Source organism: Cryptomeria japonica, chromosome 2, assembly GCF_030272615.1.
Source record: "Cryptomeria japonica chromosome 2, Sugi_1.0, whole genome shotgun sequence".
Classification (NCBI taxonomy): Eukaryota; Viridiplantae; Streptophyta; class Pinopsida; order Cupressales; family Cupressaceae; genus Cryptomeria; species Cryptomeria japonica.
In genome coordinates, this window is record NC_081406.1 from 432,424,803 (window position 1) to 432,443,869 (window position 19,067).

At 55.7% G+C, this 19,067-nt stretch overlaps 5 non-coding genes across 5 annotated transcripts; 2 read left to right on the forward strand and 3 right to left on the reverse strand.

Annotated features, from left to right (window-relative positions):
• Positions 1-850: 850 nt before the first annotated feature.
• Positions 851-1,004, forward strand: LOC131031753 (5.8S ribosomal RNA). The gene has a single exon (XR_009103169.2). It is a non-coding gene; the product is annotated as a 5.8S ribosomal RNA (ribosomal RNA).
• A 227-nt stretch (positions 1,005-1,231) lies between these two features.
• LOC131031911 (28S ribosomal RNA) lies at positions 1,232-4,483 on the forward strand. Its single transcript, XR_009103322.2, has one exon. It is a non-coding gene; the product is annotated as a 28S ribosomal RNA (ribosomal RNA).
• A 4,567-nt stretch (positions 4,484-9,050) lies between these two features.
• LOC131031647 (5S ribosomal RNA) lies at positions 9,051-9,169 on the reverse strand. The gene has a single exon (XR_009103092.2). It is a non-coding gene; the product is annotated as a 5S ribosomal RNA (ribosomal RNA).
• A 3,187-nt stretch (positions 9,170-12,356) lies between these two features.
• Positions 12,357-12,475, reverse strand: LOC131031632 (5S ribosomal RNA). The gene has a single exon (XR_009103078.2). It is a non-coding gene; the product is annotated as a 5S ribosomal RNA (ribosomal RNA).
• A 3,586-nt stretch (positions 12,476-16,061) lies between these two features.
• LOC131031637 (5S ribosomal RNA) lies at positions 16,062-16,180 on the reverse strand. The gene has a single exon (XR_009103082.2). It is a non-coding gene; the product is annotated as a 5S ribosomal RNA (ribosomal RNA).
• Between the last annotated feature and the right edge of the window lie 2,887 nt (positions 16,181-19,067).

Below are 19,067 nucleotides of genomic sequence, written 5' to 3' on the forward strand. Positions count from 1 at the left end.
TTGATCTTCAACGAGGAATTCCTAGTAAGCATGAGTCATCAGCTCACGTTGACTACGTCCCTGCCCTTTGTACACACCACCCGTCGCTCCTACAGATTGAATGATTAAATGAAGTGTTCGGATCACGCCGACGGTTGCGGTTCCTGTCGCTGACGTCGTGAGAAGTTCATTGAACCTTATCATTTAGAGGAAGGAGAAGTCGTAACAAGGTTAGCATAGGTGAACCTGTGGTAGGATCATTGTCAGTTATGGCCCCTGAATCATGCAGGGGAGGAGGCAAGGGAGGCATGCTAAGCTCACCTCCTTCCTGATGCTCGCCCTCAATGATGTGTGGACGGTTGGGCCTCGCTGCATGGCTCGGCCCTAGGTTCTACACCGTCGGCTCGAGGTGATTGAATGCCATGATCGGGTGCATGCCCTTTTCGGGAGAGGCTGCATTTCTATCCCATCGAGTTTGCATGCCCCCGATTGCATGTGCGGTGTCATCCCGGCGATCCATCGGTTCTACGATGGGAAGTTCGGACTGCTGCAACCCCCCATTACATCTCCTAGGGGAATAAGATGTCACTTGGATCATTCCCTACCATCGATGAGTGCACTCTCAAGTGATCGCTCGTGGGGTAGGACCCATCCTCCGGCTGCAGGGTTCTCTCAAGGTGGTATCCTCTTGTGTGATGCAACAGGGCGGGGACACGCACACTTCCAGTGCTCCCTTGCACTGGCGGATGGTTCGTGTCAAACACCCTACATCGGTGTGTCATGCACCAAGAAGTCCAAAACATTGAAGCATGGCCCAGGCACCTTTGTGTGTTTGGGTCGCTAGAAAAAAACATGAATAAGATAAAAACATGACTCTCGGCAATGGATATCTCGGCTCTCGCCACAATGAAGAATGTAGCAAAATGCAATACTTAGTGTGAATTGCAGCATCTCATGAATCATCAAGTCTTTGAACACAAGTTGTGCCCGAGGCCTCAGCCAATGGTACGTCTGCTTGGGCGTCACACTCCAAAATCACCCTCCTGCATGGAGGAGCGGAGATGGCCATCCATGCCCGCCAGAGGTGCGGTCGGCTGAAATGAGCATGAGGTCCCTTGCCACATCATGACGAGTGGTGGCCTATGCGAGTCGATGTTGGTTTATGCGGGTCAAGCAAGGCCAAGTGTGGAACTTCAATCGGGCCACAGCGGCTTGCCAGCATGCAGGTAAAATGTGCTTGGCCCCTTTGCCACATCCCCAAGTCAGGCGTGAATACCTGCTGAGTTTAAGCATATCACTAAGCGGAGGAAAAGAAACTTACTAGGATTCCCCTAGTAACGGCGAGTGAACCGGGAAGATCCCAACATGACAATCGGTGGCTTCACCTTCTGAATTGTAGTCTGTAGAAGCATCCTCAGCAATGAACTGGGCCTAAGTCCCCTAGAAGGTGGCGCTAGAGAGGGTGAGAGCCCCATTAGGCCCAGACCCTGCACCACCACAAGGCACTGTCAGCGAGTCAGGTTGTTTGGGAATGCAGCCCTAATCAGGTGGTAAATTCTGTCCAAGGCTAAATATGGGTGAGAGACCGATAGCGAACAAGTACCGCGAGGGAAAGACGAAAAGGACTTTGAAAAGAGAGTTAAAGAGTGCTTGAAATTTCTGGGAGGGAAGGGGATGGAGGCTGGTGATGCACCTCGATCGGATGCAGAATGGCGTCAGCCGGTCCGCAACTCAGCTCAGGGGGCATGCCAGCGTAGGCCATTGTGGCGGCATAAGCGCGGCCTTCTGGTCACACTGTACCTCCATTGCGGAGGTCAAGGAGTGAAGTGCACACCTACCAAGGTGGGCCCTTGGGCACCTGCACGCTCATGGCGCTAGCCAGCAAGCTTTCCATCTGACCTATCTTGAAACACGAACCAAGGAGTCTAACATGTGTGCGAGTCGGCGGGTTGGGAAACCTGCAAGGTGCAAGGAAGCTGACTGGCGAGATCCCCTCTTTGGGGGTGCACTGCTAACTGACCCTGATCTTTTGTGAAGGGTTCGAGTGCGAGCACACCTATTGGGACCCGAAAGATGGTGAACTATGCCTATGCAGGGTGAAGCCAGAGGAAACTCTGGTAGAGGCCCACAGCAATACTGACGTGCAAATCGTTCATTTGACTTGGGTATAGGGGCGAAAGACTAATCGAATCATCTAGTAGCTGGTTTCCTCTGAAGTTTCCCTCAAGATAGCTAGAGCTCATGTGCGAATTTTATTGGGTAAAGCAAATGATTAGAGGGATCGGGGGCGTAACGCCCTCGACCCATTCTCAAACCTTAAATAGGTAAGGCGAGGCAACTGCTTCATTGAGCCATGCCACGGAATCATGAGCTCCAAGTGGGCCATTTTTGGTAAGCAGAACTAGCAATGCGGGATGAACTAAAAGCCGACTTACGGTGCCAAATTGCGTGCTAACCCAGATCCCACAAAGGGTGTTGGTTGATTAAGACAATAGGATGGTGGTCATGGAAGTTGAAATCTGCTAAGGAGTGTGTAACAACTCACCTGTTGAATCAACTAGCCCCAAAAATGGATGGCGCTGAAGTGTGCAACCTATACTCGGCCATTGGGGCAAGTGCCAGGCTCCGATGAGTAGGAGGACACGGGGGTTGTTGCGAAACCTTGGGCGTGAGCCTGGGTGGACCGGCCCCCGATGTAGATCTTGGTGGTAGTAGCAAATATTCAAATGATAACTTTGAACACTAAAGTGGGGAAAGGTTCCATGTGAACAACACTTGGACATGGGTTAGTTGATCCTAAGAGATGGGAAAGCCCTGTTTCAAGGGTGCACTTTGCAAGATCATCGAAAGGGAATCGAGTTAATATTATTGAACTGGAGATAGCTTCCAGCGACTAGAAGAGCACCGCACGTCCCGCGATGTCTGGTGCACCTTCGGCGGCCCTTGAAAATCAGGAGGACCAAGTACTGTTCACGCCTGGTCGTACTCATAACAGCATCAGGTCTCCAAGGTGAACAACCTCTGGTCAATAGAACAATGTAGGTAAGGGAAGTCGGCAAAATGGATCTGTAAATTTGGGAAAAGGATTGGCTCTGAGGGCTGGGCCTAGGGGTCTGTGCCTTGAACCCGTGGGCTGTTGGCATGTCGATCAGGTGACAGACGCAGGGTGCTCCCTTTGGGGGGCTTTCCCTAGGTGGCGAACAAATAACTCAGAACTGGTACGGACAAGGGGAATCCGACTATTTAATTAAAACAAAGCATTGCGATGGTCCCTGTGGATGCTGATGCAATGTGATTTCTGCCCAGTGCTCTGAATGTCAAAGTGAAGAAATTCAACCAAGTGCAGGTAAATGGTGGGAGTAACTATGACTCTCTTAAGGTAGCCAAATGCCTCGTCATCTAATTAGTGACATGCATGAATGGATTAACGAGATTCCCACTATCCCTATCTACTATCTAGCGAAACCACAGCCAAGGGTACGGGCTTGGTGAAATCAGCGGGGAAAGAAGACCTTGTTGAGCTTGACTCTAGTCCGACTTTGTGAAATGACTTGAGAGGTGTAGAATAAGTGGGAGCCATTTCAGCACAAGTGAAATACCACTACTTTTAACATTATTTTACTTATTCTATGAGGCGAAGATGGGGCAATGCTCTAGTTTTTGGCCTTAAGGTGCATCTAGGTGTGTCGATCTAAGTAGGAGACATTGTCAGGTGGGGAGTTTGGCTGGGGCAGCACATTTGTTAAAAGATAATGCAGGTGTCCTAAGATGAGCTCAACGAGAACAAAAATCTCATGTGGAACAAAAGGGTAAAAGCTAATTTGATTTTGATTTTCAGTACGAATACAAACCGTGAAAGTGTGGCCTATAGATCTTTTAGACTTTCAGAATTTGAAGCTAGAGGTGTCAGAAAAGTTACCATAGGGATAACTGGCTTGTGGCAGCCAAGCATTCATAGCGACATTGCTTTTTGATCCTTTGATGTCGGCTCTTCCTATCATTGTGAAGTAGAATTCACCAAGTGTTGGATTGTTCACCCACCAATAGGGAACGTGAGCTGGGTGTAGACCATCATGAGACAGGTTAGTTTTACCCTACTGATGATCCGCGCTAAAATAGTAATTCAACTTAGTATGAGAGGAACCATTGATTCACACATTTGGTCATTGCACTTGGTTGAAAAGCCAGTGGCGCGAAGCTACCACGTGTCAGATTATGGCTGAACGCCTCTAAGTCAGAATCCATGCTAGATGTAGCGCATCTCTCTCTCTGACTGCATCGCGACCCATAGTAGGGGTGCTCTTGCACCCCGTGGGGCCTATGTCATTGGCTACCTTCGATCGACGCAACCGCCTAGTCGAAGCAACCTTGGATAACAATTTCAAACTGTCGGCAAGAAGAATCTTTTGCAGACGACTTAAATAAGTGACGGGGTATTGTAAGTGGCAGAGTGGCCTTGCTGCCATGATCCACTGAGATTCAGCTCTCTGTCACCTTGATTCGTGCGACCTCTTTTTTTGGCTCTTTTGTAGGTGGGGTTTATAGTTCTAACCTTCTTCGTTGCTCGCTGACATGCATCTCTCTCTCCAAAATCCCCTGAGGTGGGGTTCCTTCCAATGCACCTTGAGGGGGCATGCGTTAGACTTTCTCATCCAAGTGCTAAGCGGGGTTGCCGATGGTATGACCCTTCGCCGACCTTTTCTTTGTCAAAGGGCTGAGAGCAGTTTTTTGCACACTCTTTTCTTCCCTGGATGCCAAGTGTGGATGAAAATGATGCGACCTTGGGTCTACCTTTCTGTCAAAGGGCTGAGTGGGGTTTTCCAAGCTCTGAAGAGGGGTTTCTCATCCAAGTACCAAGTTGGGTAACCCTTGGGCCGCATTTGTTTCCTCCAAGTGCTGGGCAGGGCTCCGAAGAGGGGTTTCTCATCCAGGTGCCAAGCTGGGCAACCCTTGGGCCATATTTTTTTGTCCAAGTGCTAGGCGGGGCACCGAAGAGGGGTTTCTCATCTAGGTGCCAAGCTGGGAAACCCTTGGGCCACATTTTCTTCATCCAAGTGCTGGGCGGGGCTTTGAAGAGGGGTTTCTCATTCGAGTGCTAGGTTGGGCAACCCTTGGGTCGCATTTTTTTCATCTAAGTGCTGGGTTGGGCTCCAAAGAGGGGTTTCTCATCCAGGTGCCAAGCTGGGCAGCCCTTGGGCTGCATTTTTTTTGTCCAAGTGTTGGGCGGGGCTCCGAAGAGGGGTTTCTCATCCGGGTGCCAAGCTAGGCAACCCTTGGGCCGCATTTTTTTCATCCAAATGCTGGGCGGGGCTCTAAAGAGGGGTTTCTCATCTGGGTGCCAAGCTGGGCAACCTTTGTGCCGCATTTTTTTCATCCAAGTGCTGGGCGAGGCTCCGAAGAGGGGTTTCTCATCCGGGTGCCAAGCTGGGCAACCCTTGGGCTGCATTTTTTTGTCCAAGTGCTAGGCGAGGCTCCAAAGAGGGGTTTCTCATCCGGGTGCCAAGCTAGGCAACCCTTGGGCCACATTTTTTTCGTCCAAGTGCTGGGCAGGGCTCCGAAGAGGGGTTTCTCATCCGGGTGCCAAGCTGGGCAACCCTTGGGCCGCATTTTTTTCATCCAAGTATTGGGCGGGGCTCTGAAGAGGGGTTTCTCATCTGGGTGCCAAGCTGGGAAACCCTTGGGCCACATTTTTTTTGTCCAAGTGTTGGGCAGGGCTCCGAAGAGGGGTTTCTCATCCGGGTGCCAAGCTGGGCAACCCTTGGGCCACATGTTTTTCATCCAAATGCTGGGCAGGGCTCCGAAGAGGGGTTTCTCATCTGGGTGCCAAGCTAAGCAACCCTTGTGCCACATTTTTTTCGTCGAAGTGCTGGGCAAGGCTCCAAAGAGGGGTTTCTCATCCAGGTGCCAAGCTGGGCAACCCTTGGGCCGCATTTTTTTCATCCAAGTGCTGGGCGGGGCTCCGAAGAGGGGTTTCTAATCTGAGTGCCAAGCTGGGCAACCCTTGGGCCGCATTTTTTTTGTCCAAGTGCTAGGCGGGGCTCTGAAGAGGGGTTTCTCACCTGCCCCGGGTGCACACCTTTGCCAGGGTGGGCACCTTGGTGCGCACACCTTGCCTGGGCTACACACCAGGGTAGGCTCAAGATGGCACCCGCGTTCCATTTTTTTCACTATCTTTCAAAACGGAAATTTTAAAATCTCATTTTTTTTGCCTTTTTTGGAAATTAGCGAAGGCAGCGCATCAAAGGTGCCCACCTTGCTACTAACCTTAGTGTGCTCTGAGGTGCCCACCATAGTGCGCAACGCTGGTGTGAACCTGAGAGTGCTCTGAAGTATGCTCCAAGGTGCGGCGTGCACGAAGTCAGAGCCCAGTTTGCCCCGGGTGTGCACCTCACGTGCACCTTTGTCGGGGTGGGCACCTTGGTGCGCACACCTTGGCTGGGTTGCGAGCCCTGCTGGGCACCATGGTGTGCACCAAGGAGCACTCCAAAGTGTGCTCCAAGGTGCGGCGTGCACAAAGTTGAAGCCCGGTTTTCCTCGGGTGCGCACCTCGCGTGCACCTTCACCGCGGTGGGCACCTTGGTGCAGACACCTTGGCTGGGTTGCGCGCCCTGGTGGGCACCATGGTGCACACCAAGGAGCGCTCTGAAGTGTGCTCCAAGGTGCAACATGCACAAAGTCAGAGCCTGGTTTGCCCGGGGTGCGCACCTCGCGTGCAGCTTCACCACGGTGGGCATCTTGGTGCACACACCTTGGCTGGGTTTGCCCTGGGTGTGCACCTGATGCGCTCTGAAGAGGGGTTATTGGAGCGCCCCCTCTTTTTTTGTCGGAGTGTTTGGTGGGGTTTCTTGCATTGGCACTTCCTAGGCCCAGTTGTTGGGTGCGCACCCACCCTGGCGCACACAAAGTCGGAAGTTGGGTTAATTGCCCGATTTGCCCCAGGTGCACACCTTCGCCAGGGTGGGCACCTTGGTGCGCACACCTTTCCTGGGTTGCGCACTAGGGTGGGTTCAAGATAGCACCCGCATTCCATTTTTTTCACTATCTTTCAAAATGAAAATTTTACAATCTCATTTTTTTTTTCCTTTTCTGGAAATTAGTGAAGGTAGCGCATCAAAGGTGCGCACCTCACTGCCCACCATGGTGTGCTCCGAGCTGCCCACCATGGTGCCAACCTGAGAGCACTCCGAAGTGTGCTCCAAGGTGCAGCATGCACAAAGTCGGAGCCTGGTTTTCCTTGGGTGCGCACCTTCACCGAGGTGGGCGCCTTGGTGCGCACACCTTGGCTGGGTTGGGCGCCTTGGTGTGCACCAAGGAGCACTCCGAAGTGTGCTCCAAGGTGTGGTGTGCACAAAGTTGGAGCCCGGTTTTCCCCAGGTGTGCACCTCATGTGCACCTTCGCCATGGTGGGCACCTTTGTGCGCACACCTTGGCTGGGTTGCATGCACTGGTGGGCACCATGGTGCGCACCAAGGAGCACTTTGAAGTGTGCTCCAAGGTGAGGCATGCATGAAGTCGGAGCCCGATTTGCCCTGGGTGCGCACCTCGTGTGCACCTTCACCGCATTGGGCACCTTGGTGCGCATACCTTGGCTGGGTTGCACCCCTTGGTGAGCACCATGGTGCATACCAAGGAGCACTCTCGAGTGTGCTCCAAGGTGCGGCGTGCATGAAGTCAGAGCCTGGTTTGCCCCGGGTGCGCACCTCGCATGCACCTTTGTCAGGGTGGGCACCTCGGTGCGCACACCTTGACTGGGTTGTGCACCCTAGTGGGCACCATGGTACGCACCAAGGAGCGCTCTGAAGTGTGCTCCAAGGTGTGGCGTGCACGAAGTCAGAGACCGGTTTGCCCAGGGTGCACACCTCGCGTGCACCTTCACTATGGTGGGCACCTTAGTGGGCACCATGGAGTGCTCTGAAGTGTGCTCCAAGGTGCGCACCATGGCCCTCCAAGGTGCTCCAAGGTGCGCACCAAGGTGTGCAGCATGGCATGCATGAAGTTAGAGCCTAGTTTACCTCGGGTGTGCACCTCGCGTGCACCTTCCCCAAGGTGCGCACCTCGGTGCACACACCTTCTCAATGTTTTTTTGTTCTCTGAAGTGTGCTCCAAGGTGTGCACAATGGCGTGCACCTCTGGTGCGCACAAAGTTGGAGCTCAATTTGCTTGAGGTGGGCACACCTTGGCTAGGCTGCGCACCTTAGTGCGCTCCAAGGTGCGCACCAAGGTTCTCTCCGAAGTGTCCTTCAAGGTGCGCACCTTTTGTGTGCTCCAAGGTGCGCTTCTCTGGTGCACATGAAGTTGGAGCTCGGTTTGCCTTGGGTGCGCACCATGGTGCACTCTGAGGTGCCCAAGATTGGTGCGCATGAAGGAGCGCTTCAAAGTGCGCTCTAAGGTGCGCACCTCTCGTGCACTCTGAAGTGCGCTCCAAGGTGCGCACCATGATGCGCACCTCTGGTGCGCACAAAGTCAGAAGTTGGGTTAATTGTCCGGTTTGCCTCGGGTGTGCACCTTGCGTGCACCTTCGCCAGGGTGGGCACATTGGTGTGCAAACCTTGGCTGGGCTACGCAACAGGGTGGGCACCCAGGCGTGCACACCTTGGCACCCGCGTTTCCTTCAAATTTTTTTTTTTTTTGACAATCTCTCAAGTAGGAAATTCTATAATCTCAATTTTTTTTGCCTTTTCAAGAAACTTTTGAATGGAGCGCATCATTGGTGCGCACCAAGGAGCACTCCGAAGTGTGCTCCAAGGTACGCACCTTTGGTGCGCTCCAAAGTGCTCTCCAGCTATGTGCACTTGGCCAAATTGCACAACTTGACCAAGCATGCACTGGCCGAGGTGCACACACCGATTTCACTTGGGTGCGGGCGCAGCACCTTGAGCGCACCGAGGTGCGTGCACAATGCCTGGGTTGCATTGTGGCCTATGTGCTTGGGGCACCTCGGGTACGTGCTCAGTGTCACCCCCACGCGCGCAGTAGTGTGGGCACTGCGCCCCCGCCCGACCCCGACGAGAACGCAAACAAGAAAAAGGTTAATTCAAATAGCATTGTGACGCCCGATGAAAAACTAAAAAAGGGTGCAACACCAGGACTTCTCGGGAGGTCACCCATCCCAGTACTACTTCGGCCCAAGCGCACTTAACTGCAGAGTTTTGATGGGATCCGATGCACTAACGCTAGTATGATCGCACCCGTTATGAGCTTGTCATTATGTGTACTTAGCAAACCGTGACCCACGTGTGAATCCACCCCGGCCACCCACCCTTGCCGAAGTGCACACCCTCCCTCACTGAGCACACCCCATTTGCCAAGTGTGAACCCTGCTTAGGTGCGTGGACCTCGCCCAGGCGTCGGGTGTGCACCCGGCCCGGCCTACATGCGTGCACCTGGACGGGGCGTCGTGTGCGCAGTGTCCCATCTGCACCGTGGTGCCCGCACACCACCTTGGGCGCAATGACCTGTGCTCACATGTGGGCTGAGTGCACCTTGGTGAATGTTCGAGGTGCCTCGAGTGCACGCTCGATCTTGCCCTAGTGCACCAAGGTGCTCAGTTTGCCCCGGGTACACACCTAGTGCGCTCTGAAGCAGGGTTATTGGAGCACCCCCTCTATTTTTGTCCGAGCATTTGAAGGGGTTTCTCACATTGGGGCTTCCTAGGCCTAGTTGTTGGGTGCGCACCCACCCTGGTGCGCATGAAGTCAGATGTTGGGTTAATTTCCCGGTTTGCCTCGAGTGCGCACCTCGCGTGCACCTTCGTCGGGGTGGGCACCTTGGTGTGCACACCTTGGCTGGGTTGCGCGCCCTGGTGGGCACCATGGTGCGCACCAAGGAGCGCTCTGAAGTATGCTCAAAGGTGCGGCATGCACAAAGTCAAAGCTTGGTTTTCCTTAGGTGCGCACCTCATGTGCACCTTCACCGGGGTGGGCACCTTGGTGCGCACACCTTGGCTGGGTTGCACGCCCTGGTGGGCACCATGGTGCGCACAAGGGAGCGCTCCAAAGTGTGCTCCAAGGTTCAACGTGCATGAAGTTGGAGCCCGGTTTGCCCCTTGGTTGGGTTTGCCCCAGGTGCACACCTGGTGCTCTCCAAAGTGGGGTTATTGGAGCGCCCCCTCTTTTTTTGATGGAGCGTTTGATGGGGTTTCTCACATTGGCTCTTCCCAGGCCCGGTTGTTGGGTGCACACCCACCCTGGCACGCATGAAGTTGGAAGTTGGGTTAATTGCCCGGTTTGCCCCAGGTCCGCACCTTCACCAAGGTGGGCACCTTTGTGCGCACACCTTGCCTAGCCTGCGCACCAAGGCGAGCTCAAGATGGCACCCACATTCCATTTTTTCCACTATCTTTCAAAATGGAAATTTTAAAATCTTAATTTTTTTTGCCTTTTCTGGAAATTAGTGAAGGAGGCACATCAAAGGTGTGCACCTCGCTGCCAACCTTGGTGTGCTCCGAGGTGCCCACCATGGTGTGAAACGCTGGTGCAAACCCAGGAGCGTTCCAAAGTGTGCTCCAAGGTGCGACATGCACGAAGTCGGAGCCCGGTTTGCCTCGGGTGCGCACCTTCACCGGGGTGGGCACCTTGGTGTGCACACCTTGGCTGGGTTGCACGCCCTACTGTGCACCATGGTGCGCACCAAGGAGCGCTCCAAAGTGTGCTCCAAGGTGCGGCGTGCACAAAGTCGGAGCCCGGTTTGCCCTGAGTGCACACCTCACGTGCACCTTCGCCATTGTGGGCACCTTGGTGCGCACACCTTGGCTGGGTTGCGTGCCTTGGTGGGCACCATGGTGGGCACCAAGGAGCGCTCCAAAGTGTGCTCCAAGGTCTAGCATGCACGAAGTTGGAGCCCCTTTTGCCTCGGGTGTGCACCTCGCGTGCACCTTCACCGGGGTGGGCACCTCGGTGCACACACCTCGGCTGGGTTGCGCGCCCTGGTGGGCACCATGGTGCACACCAAGGAGAGCTTCGACGTGTTCTCCAAGGTGCAGCATGCATGAAGTCGAAGCCCAGTTTGCCCCGGGTGTGCACCTCATGTGCACCTTCGCTGCAGTGGGCACCTTGGTGCACACACCTTGGCTGGGTTGCGCACCTTGGTGGGCACCATGGAGCACTCCGAAGTGTGCTCCAAGGTGCACACCATGGCCATCCAAGGTGCTCCAAGGTGCGCACCAAGGTGTGCAGCATTGCGTGCACGAAGTCAGAGTCCGGTTTGCCCCGGGTGCGCACCTCGCGTGCACCTTCACCATGGTGGGTACCTTGGTGCGCACACCTTCTTAATGTTTTTTTGCCTTTTCTACAAATTGGTGAAGGCAACGCATCAAAGGTACGCACCTCGGTGTGCTCCGAGGTGCGAACCCTGGAGCACTCCAAGGTGCGCACGAAGTCAGAAGTCAGGTTAATTGCCTTGTTTTCCCCGAGTGTGCTTTTAGGTGCGCAACATCGGTGCACACCAAGGAGCGCTCCGAAGTGTGCTCCAAGGTGCACATGATGGCGTGCACCTCTAGTGCGCATGAAGTCAGAACTCGGTTTGCCCGAGGTGAGCACACCTTGGCTGGGCTGCACAACTTGGTGCGCTCCAAGGTGCGCACCTTTTGTGCGCTCCAAGGTGTGCACCTCTAGTGTGCACGAAGTCAGAGCTCAGTTTGCCCCGAGTGCACACCTTTTCCAGGGTGTGCACCTTGCTGCGCACACCTTGGCTGGGCTGCACACCTTGGTGGGCGCCATGGTGTGCTCCGAGGTGCCCAAGATTGTTGCACACCAAGGAGCGCTCTGAAGTGCGCTCCAAGGTGTGAACCATCGAAGTCGAAAGTTGGGTTAATTGTCTGGTTTGCCCTGGGTGCGCACCTTGCGTGCACCTTCGCCAGGGTGGGTGCCTTGGTGCGCACACCTTGGCTCGGTTGCACACCAAGGTGGGCACCCGGTGCGCACACCTTGGCACCCGCGTTTCCTTCAATTTTTTTTTTTTTTTTTGACAATCTCTTAAGTGGGAAATTCTATAATCTCAATTTTTTTTGCCTTTTCAGGAAACTTTTGAATGGAGCGCATCATTGGTGCGCACCAAGGAGCACTTCGAAGTGTGCTCCAAGGTGCTCTCCAACTGCATGCACTTGGCCAACATGCATGACTCGACCGAGCACGCATTGGCCGAGGTGCACACCGATTTCACCTGGGTGCGCACACAGCACCTCGAGCGCACCAAGGTGCACGCACAATGCTCGGGTTGCACCATGGCCTGTGTGCTCGGGGCGCCTTGGGTGTGCACTCGATGTCACCCCCTCACATGCAGTATTGCAGGCACCGCCCCCTGGCTCGGCCCCGATGAGAACGCAAATAGGCAAAAGGTTAATTCAAATAGCATTGCGACGCCCAACGAAAAACCCAAAAAGGGTACAACACCAGGACTTTCCGTGAGGTCACCCATCCCAGTACTACTCCACCCCAAGCGTGCTTAACTGCGGAGTTCTGATGGGATCCGGTGCACTAACGCTGGTATGATCGCACTCGTTATGAGCTTGTCACAGTGTGTACTTAGCAAACCGCGACCCACATGCGAATCCACCCCGACCACCCACCCCCGCCGAGGTGCACACCCTCCCTCACCAAGCACGCCCCGTTCACCAAGTGTGAACCTTGCCCGGGTGCACGAACCTCACCCGGGCGTCGGGTGTGCACCCGGCCTGGCCTACGTGTGTGCACCTGGATGAGGCATCGTGTGCCCAGTGTCCCATCTGCACCATGGTGCCCGCACACCACCTTGGGCGCAACGACCTGCGCTCACATGTGGGCTGAGTGCACCTTGGTGAATGTTTGGGGTGCCTTGGGTGCACGCTTGATCTTGCCCCAGTGCACCAAGGCGCTCTGTTTGCCTCGGGTGCGCACCTGGTGTGCTTTGAAGCGGGGTTATTGGAGCACCCCCTCTATTTTTTTCCGAGTGTTTGGTGGGGTTTCTCGCATTGGGGCTTCCCAGGCCCGGTTGTTGGGTGCACACCCACGCTGGGGCGCACGAAGTCAGAAGTTTGGTTAATTGCCTGGTTTTCCCTGGGTGCGCACCTCGCATGCACCTTTGCCGGGGTGCGCACCTTGGTGCGCACACCTTGGCTGGGTTGCGCGCCCTGGTGGGCACCATGGTGCACACCAAGGAGCACTCCGAAGTATGCTCAAAGGTGCAGCATGCATGAAGTTGGAGCTCGGTTTTCCCCGAGTGCGCACCTCGTGTGCACCTTCGCCGGGGTGGGCACCTTGGTGCGCACACCTTGGCTGGGTTGCGCGCCCTGGTGGGCACCATGGTGCGCACCAAGGAGCACTTCGAAGTGTGCTCCAAGGTTCAGCGTGCACGAAGTCGGAGCCCGGTTTGCCCTGGGTGCACACCTCGCATGCACATTCGCCGGGGTGGGCACCTTGGTGCACACCTTGGTTGGGTTTGCCTCGGGTGCACACCTGGTGCTCTCCAAAGCAAGGTTATTGGAGCACCCCCTCTTTTTTTGATGGAGCGTTTGATGGGGTTTCCTGCATTGGCTCTTCCTAGGCCTAGTTGTTGGGTGCGCACCCACCCTAGTGCACACGAAGTCAGAAGTTGGGTTAATTGCCCGGTTTGCCTCGGGTGCACACCTTCGCCAAGGTGGGCACCTTGGTGCACACACCTTTCCTGGCCTGCAGACTAGGGTGAGCTCAAGATGGCACCCGCATTCCGTTATTTTCACTATCTTTCAAAATGGAAATTTTAAAATCTCAATTTTTTTTGCCTTTTTGGAAATTAGTGAGGGAGGCACATCAAAGGTGCGCACCTCGCTGCCCACCTTGGTGTGCTCCGAGGTGCCCACCATGGTGCGCAACGTTGGTGCAAACCCGAGAGCGCTCCGAATTGTGCTCCGAGGTGCGGCGTGCACGAAGTCGGAGCCCAGTTTGCCCCGGGTGCGCACCACGCATGCACCTTCGCCAGGGTGGGCACCTTGGTGCGCACACCTTTGCTAGGTTGCATGCCCTAGTGTGCACCATGGTGCGCACCAAGGAGTGCTCTGAAGTGTGCTCCAAGGTGTGGTGTGCATGAAGTCGGAGCCCAATTTTCCCCGGGTGCGCACCTCGCGTGCACCTTCGCCGTGGTGGGCACCTTGGTACGCACACCTTGGCTGGGTTGCGCGCCTTGGTGGGCACCATGGTGCGCACTAAGGAGCGCTCTAAAGTGTGCTCCAAGGTGCAGTGTGCATGAAGTCGGAGCCTAGTTTTCCCCAGGTGCACACCTTGGCTGGGTTGCATGCCCTGGTGTGCACCATGGTGCGCACCAAGGAGCGCTCTGAAGTGTGCTCCAAGGTGCGGCATGCACGAAGTCGAAGCCCGATTTTCCCTAGGTGCGCACCTTGCGTGCACCTTCGCCATAGTGGGCACCTTGGTATGCACACCTTGGCTGGGTTGCACGCCTTGGTGGGCACCATGGTGCGCACCAAGGAGCGCTCTAAAGTGTGCTCCAAGGTGCAGCGTGCACGAAGTCAGAGCCCGGTTTGCCTCAGGTGCGCACCTCGCGTGCACCTTCACCGGGGTGGGAACCTCGGTGCACACAACTCGGCTGGGTTGCGCACCCTAGTGGGCACCAAGGAGCACTCTGACGTGTGCTCCAAGGTGCAGCATGCACGAAGTCAGAGCCCAGTTTGCCCGAGGTGCTTACCTCGCGTGCACCTTCACCGCAGTGGGCACCTTGATGTGCACACCTTGGCTGGGTTGTGCACCTTGGTGGGCACCATGGAGCACTCCGAAGTGTGCTCCAAGGTGCACACCATGGCCCTCCAAGGTGCTCCAAGGTGCGCACCATGGCCCTCCAAGGTGCTCCAAGGTGCGCACCAAGGTGCGCAACATTGCGTGCACGAAGTCAGAGCCTGGTTTGCCCCGGGTGCGCACCTCGCATGCACCTTCACCAGGGTGGGTACCTCGGTGCGCACACCTTCTCAATGTTTTTTTGCCTTTTCTAGAAATTGGTGAAGGCAACGCATCAAAGGTGCGCACCTCGATGTGCTCTGAGGTGCGAACCCCGGAGTGCTCCAAGGTGTGCACAAAGTCAGAAGTCGGGTTAATTGCCTTGTTTTCCCCAGATGTGCTTCGAGGTGCGCAACATCGGTGCACACCAAGGAGCGCTCCAAAGTGTGCTCCAAGGTGTGCACGATGGCATGCACCTCTGGTGTGCATGAAGTTGGAGCTTGGTTTGCCCGGCGTGCGCACACCTTGGCTAGGCTGCACACCTTGGTGCGCTCCAAGGTGTGCACCAAGGTTCGCTCCGAAGTGTCCTCCAAGGTGCGTACCTTTTGTGCGCTCCAAGGTGTGCACCTTTGGTGTACACGAAGTCGGAGCTTAGTTTTCCCCGGGTGGGCACCTTGTTGCGCACACCTTGGCTGGGCTGCGCACCTTGGTTGGTGCCATGGTGCGCTCCGAGGTGCCCAAGATTGTTGCGCACCAAGGAGTTCTCTGAAGTGCGCTCCAAGGTGCGCACCATCGAAGTCGGAAGCTGGGTTAATTGTCCGGTTTGCCTTGGGAGTGCACCTTGCGTGCACCTTCACCAGGGTGGGCGCCTTGGTGCGCACACCTTGGCTGGGCTGCGCACCGGGGTGGGCACCTGGGTGCGCACACCTTGGCACTCGCGTTTCCTTCAAAAAAAATTTTTTTTTGACAATCTCTCAAGTGGGAAATACTATAATCTCAATTTTTTTTGCCTTTTCAGGAAAATTTTGAATGGAGCGCATCATTGGTGCGCACCAAGGTGCACTCCGAAGTGTGATCCAAGGTGTGCACCTCCGGTGCACTCCAAAGTGCTCTCCAACTGCGTGCACTTGGCCAACGTGCACGACTTGACCAAGCGCGCACTGGCCGAGGTGCACACCAATTTCACCTGGGTGCGCGCGCAGCACCTCGGGCGCACCAAGGTGCACGCACAACACTCAGGTTTCACCGTGGCCTATGTGCTCAGGGCACCTCGGGTGTGCGCTTGGTGTCACCCCCACACGCACGTTATTGCAGGCACCGGCCCCCGGCCTGGCCCCGATGAGAATGCAAACAGGCAAAAGGTTAATTCAAATAGCATTGCAACGCCCGACGAAAAACCAAAAAAGAGTGCAACACCAGGACTTCCTGGGAGGTCACCCATCCCAGTACTACTCCAGCCCAAGTGCGCTTAAATGCGGAGTTCTGATGGGATCCGGTGCACTAACGCTGGTATGATCGCACCCATTATGAGCTTGTCACAGTGTGTACTTAGCAAACTGTGACCCACGTGTGAATCCACCCTGCCCACCCACCCCCGTCGAGGTACACACCCTCCTTTGCCAAGCATGCCCTATTCGTCAAGTGTGAACCCTACCCAGGTGCACGCACCTCGCCTGGGCATCGGGTGTGCACCTGGCCTGGCCTACGTGTGTGCACCTGGACAGGGCGTCATGTGCGCACCCGACCCGGCCTGGGTACGCACCCGACTTGCCCAAGTGCGCGTAGTGTCCCATCTGCACCGCGATGCCCTCACACCACCTCGAGCACAATGACCTACGCTCACATGTGGGTCGAGTGCACCCTGGTGCATGTTCGGGGTGCCTTGGGTGCACGCTCGATCTTGCCTCGGCCCACCAAGGCACTCAGTTTGCCTTGGGTGTGCACCTGGTGCAGGGTGGGCACCCAAAATAGGGATCAAGCACCAAAAACAAGTTTAGGGATGCAAAATGGGACCCAAGGACCACAAATGCATTCTAAGACCCATGATGGGTCCACGAGAACAAAAATGTGTTCCAAGACACAATAAACAAATATTGGTTTTTAGGAGAAGAAACATGCTTTGATGCCCAAAATGAGAATCGACCTTGAAAAGGCCACAGGCCAAAAGTGGGATGCGAGACAAAAATAAATGGGACCCAAGGATCAAAATTGGGTTCCTAGGTCGAAGACAGGGAAACCGAACAAGAAACGACCTCTGAGGCTCGAAATGAGTCCCGATGACTAAAACTAGACAAGAAGCACCCATTGGGCACCCAACTCGACACCCATGGGATGCCGACCCACCCTGACACCCACCCAGGCTTCCACCTAGCACACCATGGCAACCACCCACCCTGGGACCCAACCTCGCACCCAACTTAGCACCTTTGAACCCACATTGGCACTCACCCTGACCCTAGCACCTTGGAACCCACATTGGCACTCACCTTGACCCTGGCACCTACCTTTGCACTCACCTTGGGACCCACCCTGGCTCCCACCTCAGCACCCACCCAGACACCCACCTTGTTTCCTTGGCACCCACGTTGGATCCTTGGCACCCACCCCGACACCCACCTTGGCACGCAACTTGGCTACTTGCCACCCACCTTGTCTCCTTGATGCCCAGCCCGACAACCACCCTGTGACCTACTTTGGCCAGGGTTGGTGCACACCCACCCTGGTGCCCACCTTGGCACCCACCCTATGACCCACCTTGGCACGAACCTTAGTACCCACCCTGTGACCCACCCTAGCACCCACCCCGTGACCCACCTTGGCCAGGGCAGGTGCACACCCACCCTGGTGCCCACCTTGGCACCCACCCTGTGACCCACCTTGGCACCCACCCATCCTAGCACCCAGCCTATGACTGGCCTTGGAACCCACCCTCGCACCCGTCTTGGCTAGAGTGGGTGCGCACCCATCCTGGCACCCACATTGTGACACACCTTGGAATACACCCTGTGACCCACGAACCCTAGCACCCACCTTGTGAGCCACCTTGGCACGCACCTTGGAACCCAACCTAGCAACTTGGCACCCACCCCGTGACCCACCTTGGCATCCACCATAGCAGTCGCCCACTTGGCACCCACCTTGGAACCCAACTTGACACCCACCTCGGCACCCACCCTGACACTTGTGCACCCACCTTGCCACTCACCTAGCACCGACCCATCCTAGCACCCAAGTTGTGATGCACCTTAGCACCCACCCTGGCATCTTTTCACCCTAGCACTCACCCATCCTAGCACTTAACTTGTGACCCACCTCGACACTTACCCTCGCACCCACCTTGGAAAGCAACCTAGCAACCACCCACCCTAACACCCACCCTAGCACCTAACCACCCTTGCACCCACCCACCTCGGCACCCACCCTGTGACCCATCTTGGCACCCATCCATCCTACCACTCAACCTATCACCCACCTTCTTACCCACCTTGGAGCTCACCCTGGCACACACTTTGGCATCCACCTTGGCACCCACCCACACTGGCACCTTGGCACCCACCTCGGGAAAGGTGGGTGCACACCCACCCTGGCACCCAATTTAGAACCCACCGAGCTTGTTACCCACCTTGGCACCCACATTGCAGCCCACCCTAGTACCCACCCTATGACCCACATTGACATCCACACCCTAGCACCCACACACCCAGGCACCCACCTCGACACCCACCCTAGCACTAAACCTATGACCCACCTTGGAACTCACCCTAGAACCCACCCACCCTGTGAACCACCTTGGCATTCACCTTAGCACCCACCCACCTTGGCACCCACTCTAGCACTCACCCATCCTAACACCCAACTTGTTACCCACCTTGGCACCTGCCTTCGCACCCACCTTGAAACCCACCCTAGCACCCACCCACCTAGGAGCCCACCTTGGCATCCAACCTAACACCCACGTATCCTGGCACCCAACCTGTGACCCACCTTGGAACCCACCCTAACACCCACCTTTGAACCCACTATATCACCAACCCACCTTGGCACCCACCCTATGACCCTCTTTGGAATCCACCCTAGCACGCACCCACCCTGGCACCCACCATGGAGCGCACCCTAGCACCCACCCACCCTGACATGCACCTCAACACCCACCTTGGTGTGCGCACTGCGCCAACCTCTCAAAGATCCTATGTGGTGAGCTCCAAAGTGTACACCTTTGGTGCGCTCAAAGGTGCGCACCTTTGGTGCACTTCAAGGTGCACACCAAAGTGTGCATCGAGGTGAGCACCAAAGTGCACTCCAGGGTGCACACCAAGGTGCACACCTTTGGTGCGGTCAATGAAAATGAATTCGGAAGTTGGGGTCCATTTCCTAATCGCTGCTGCAGACTACACATGTATTAGAATCAGA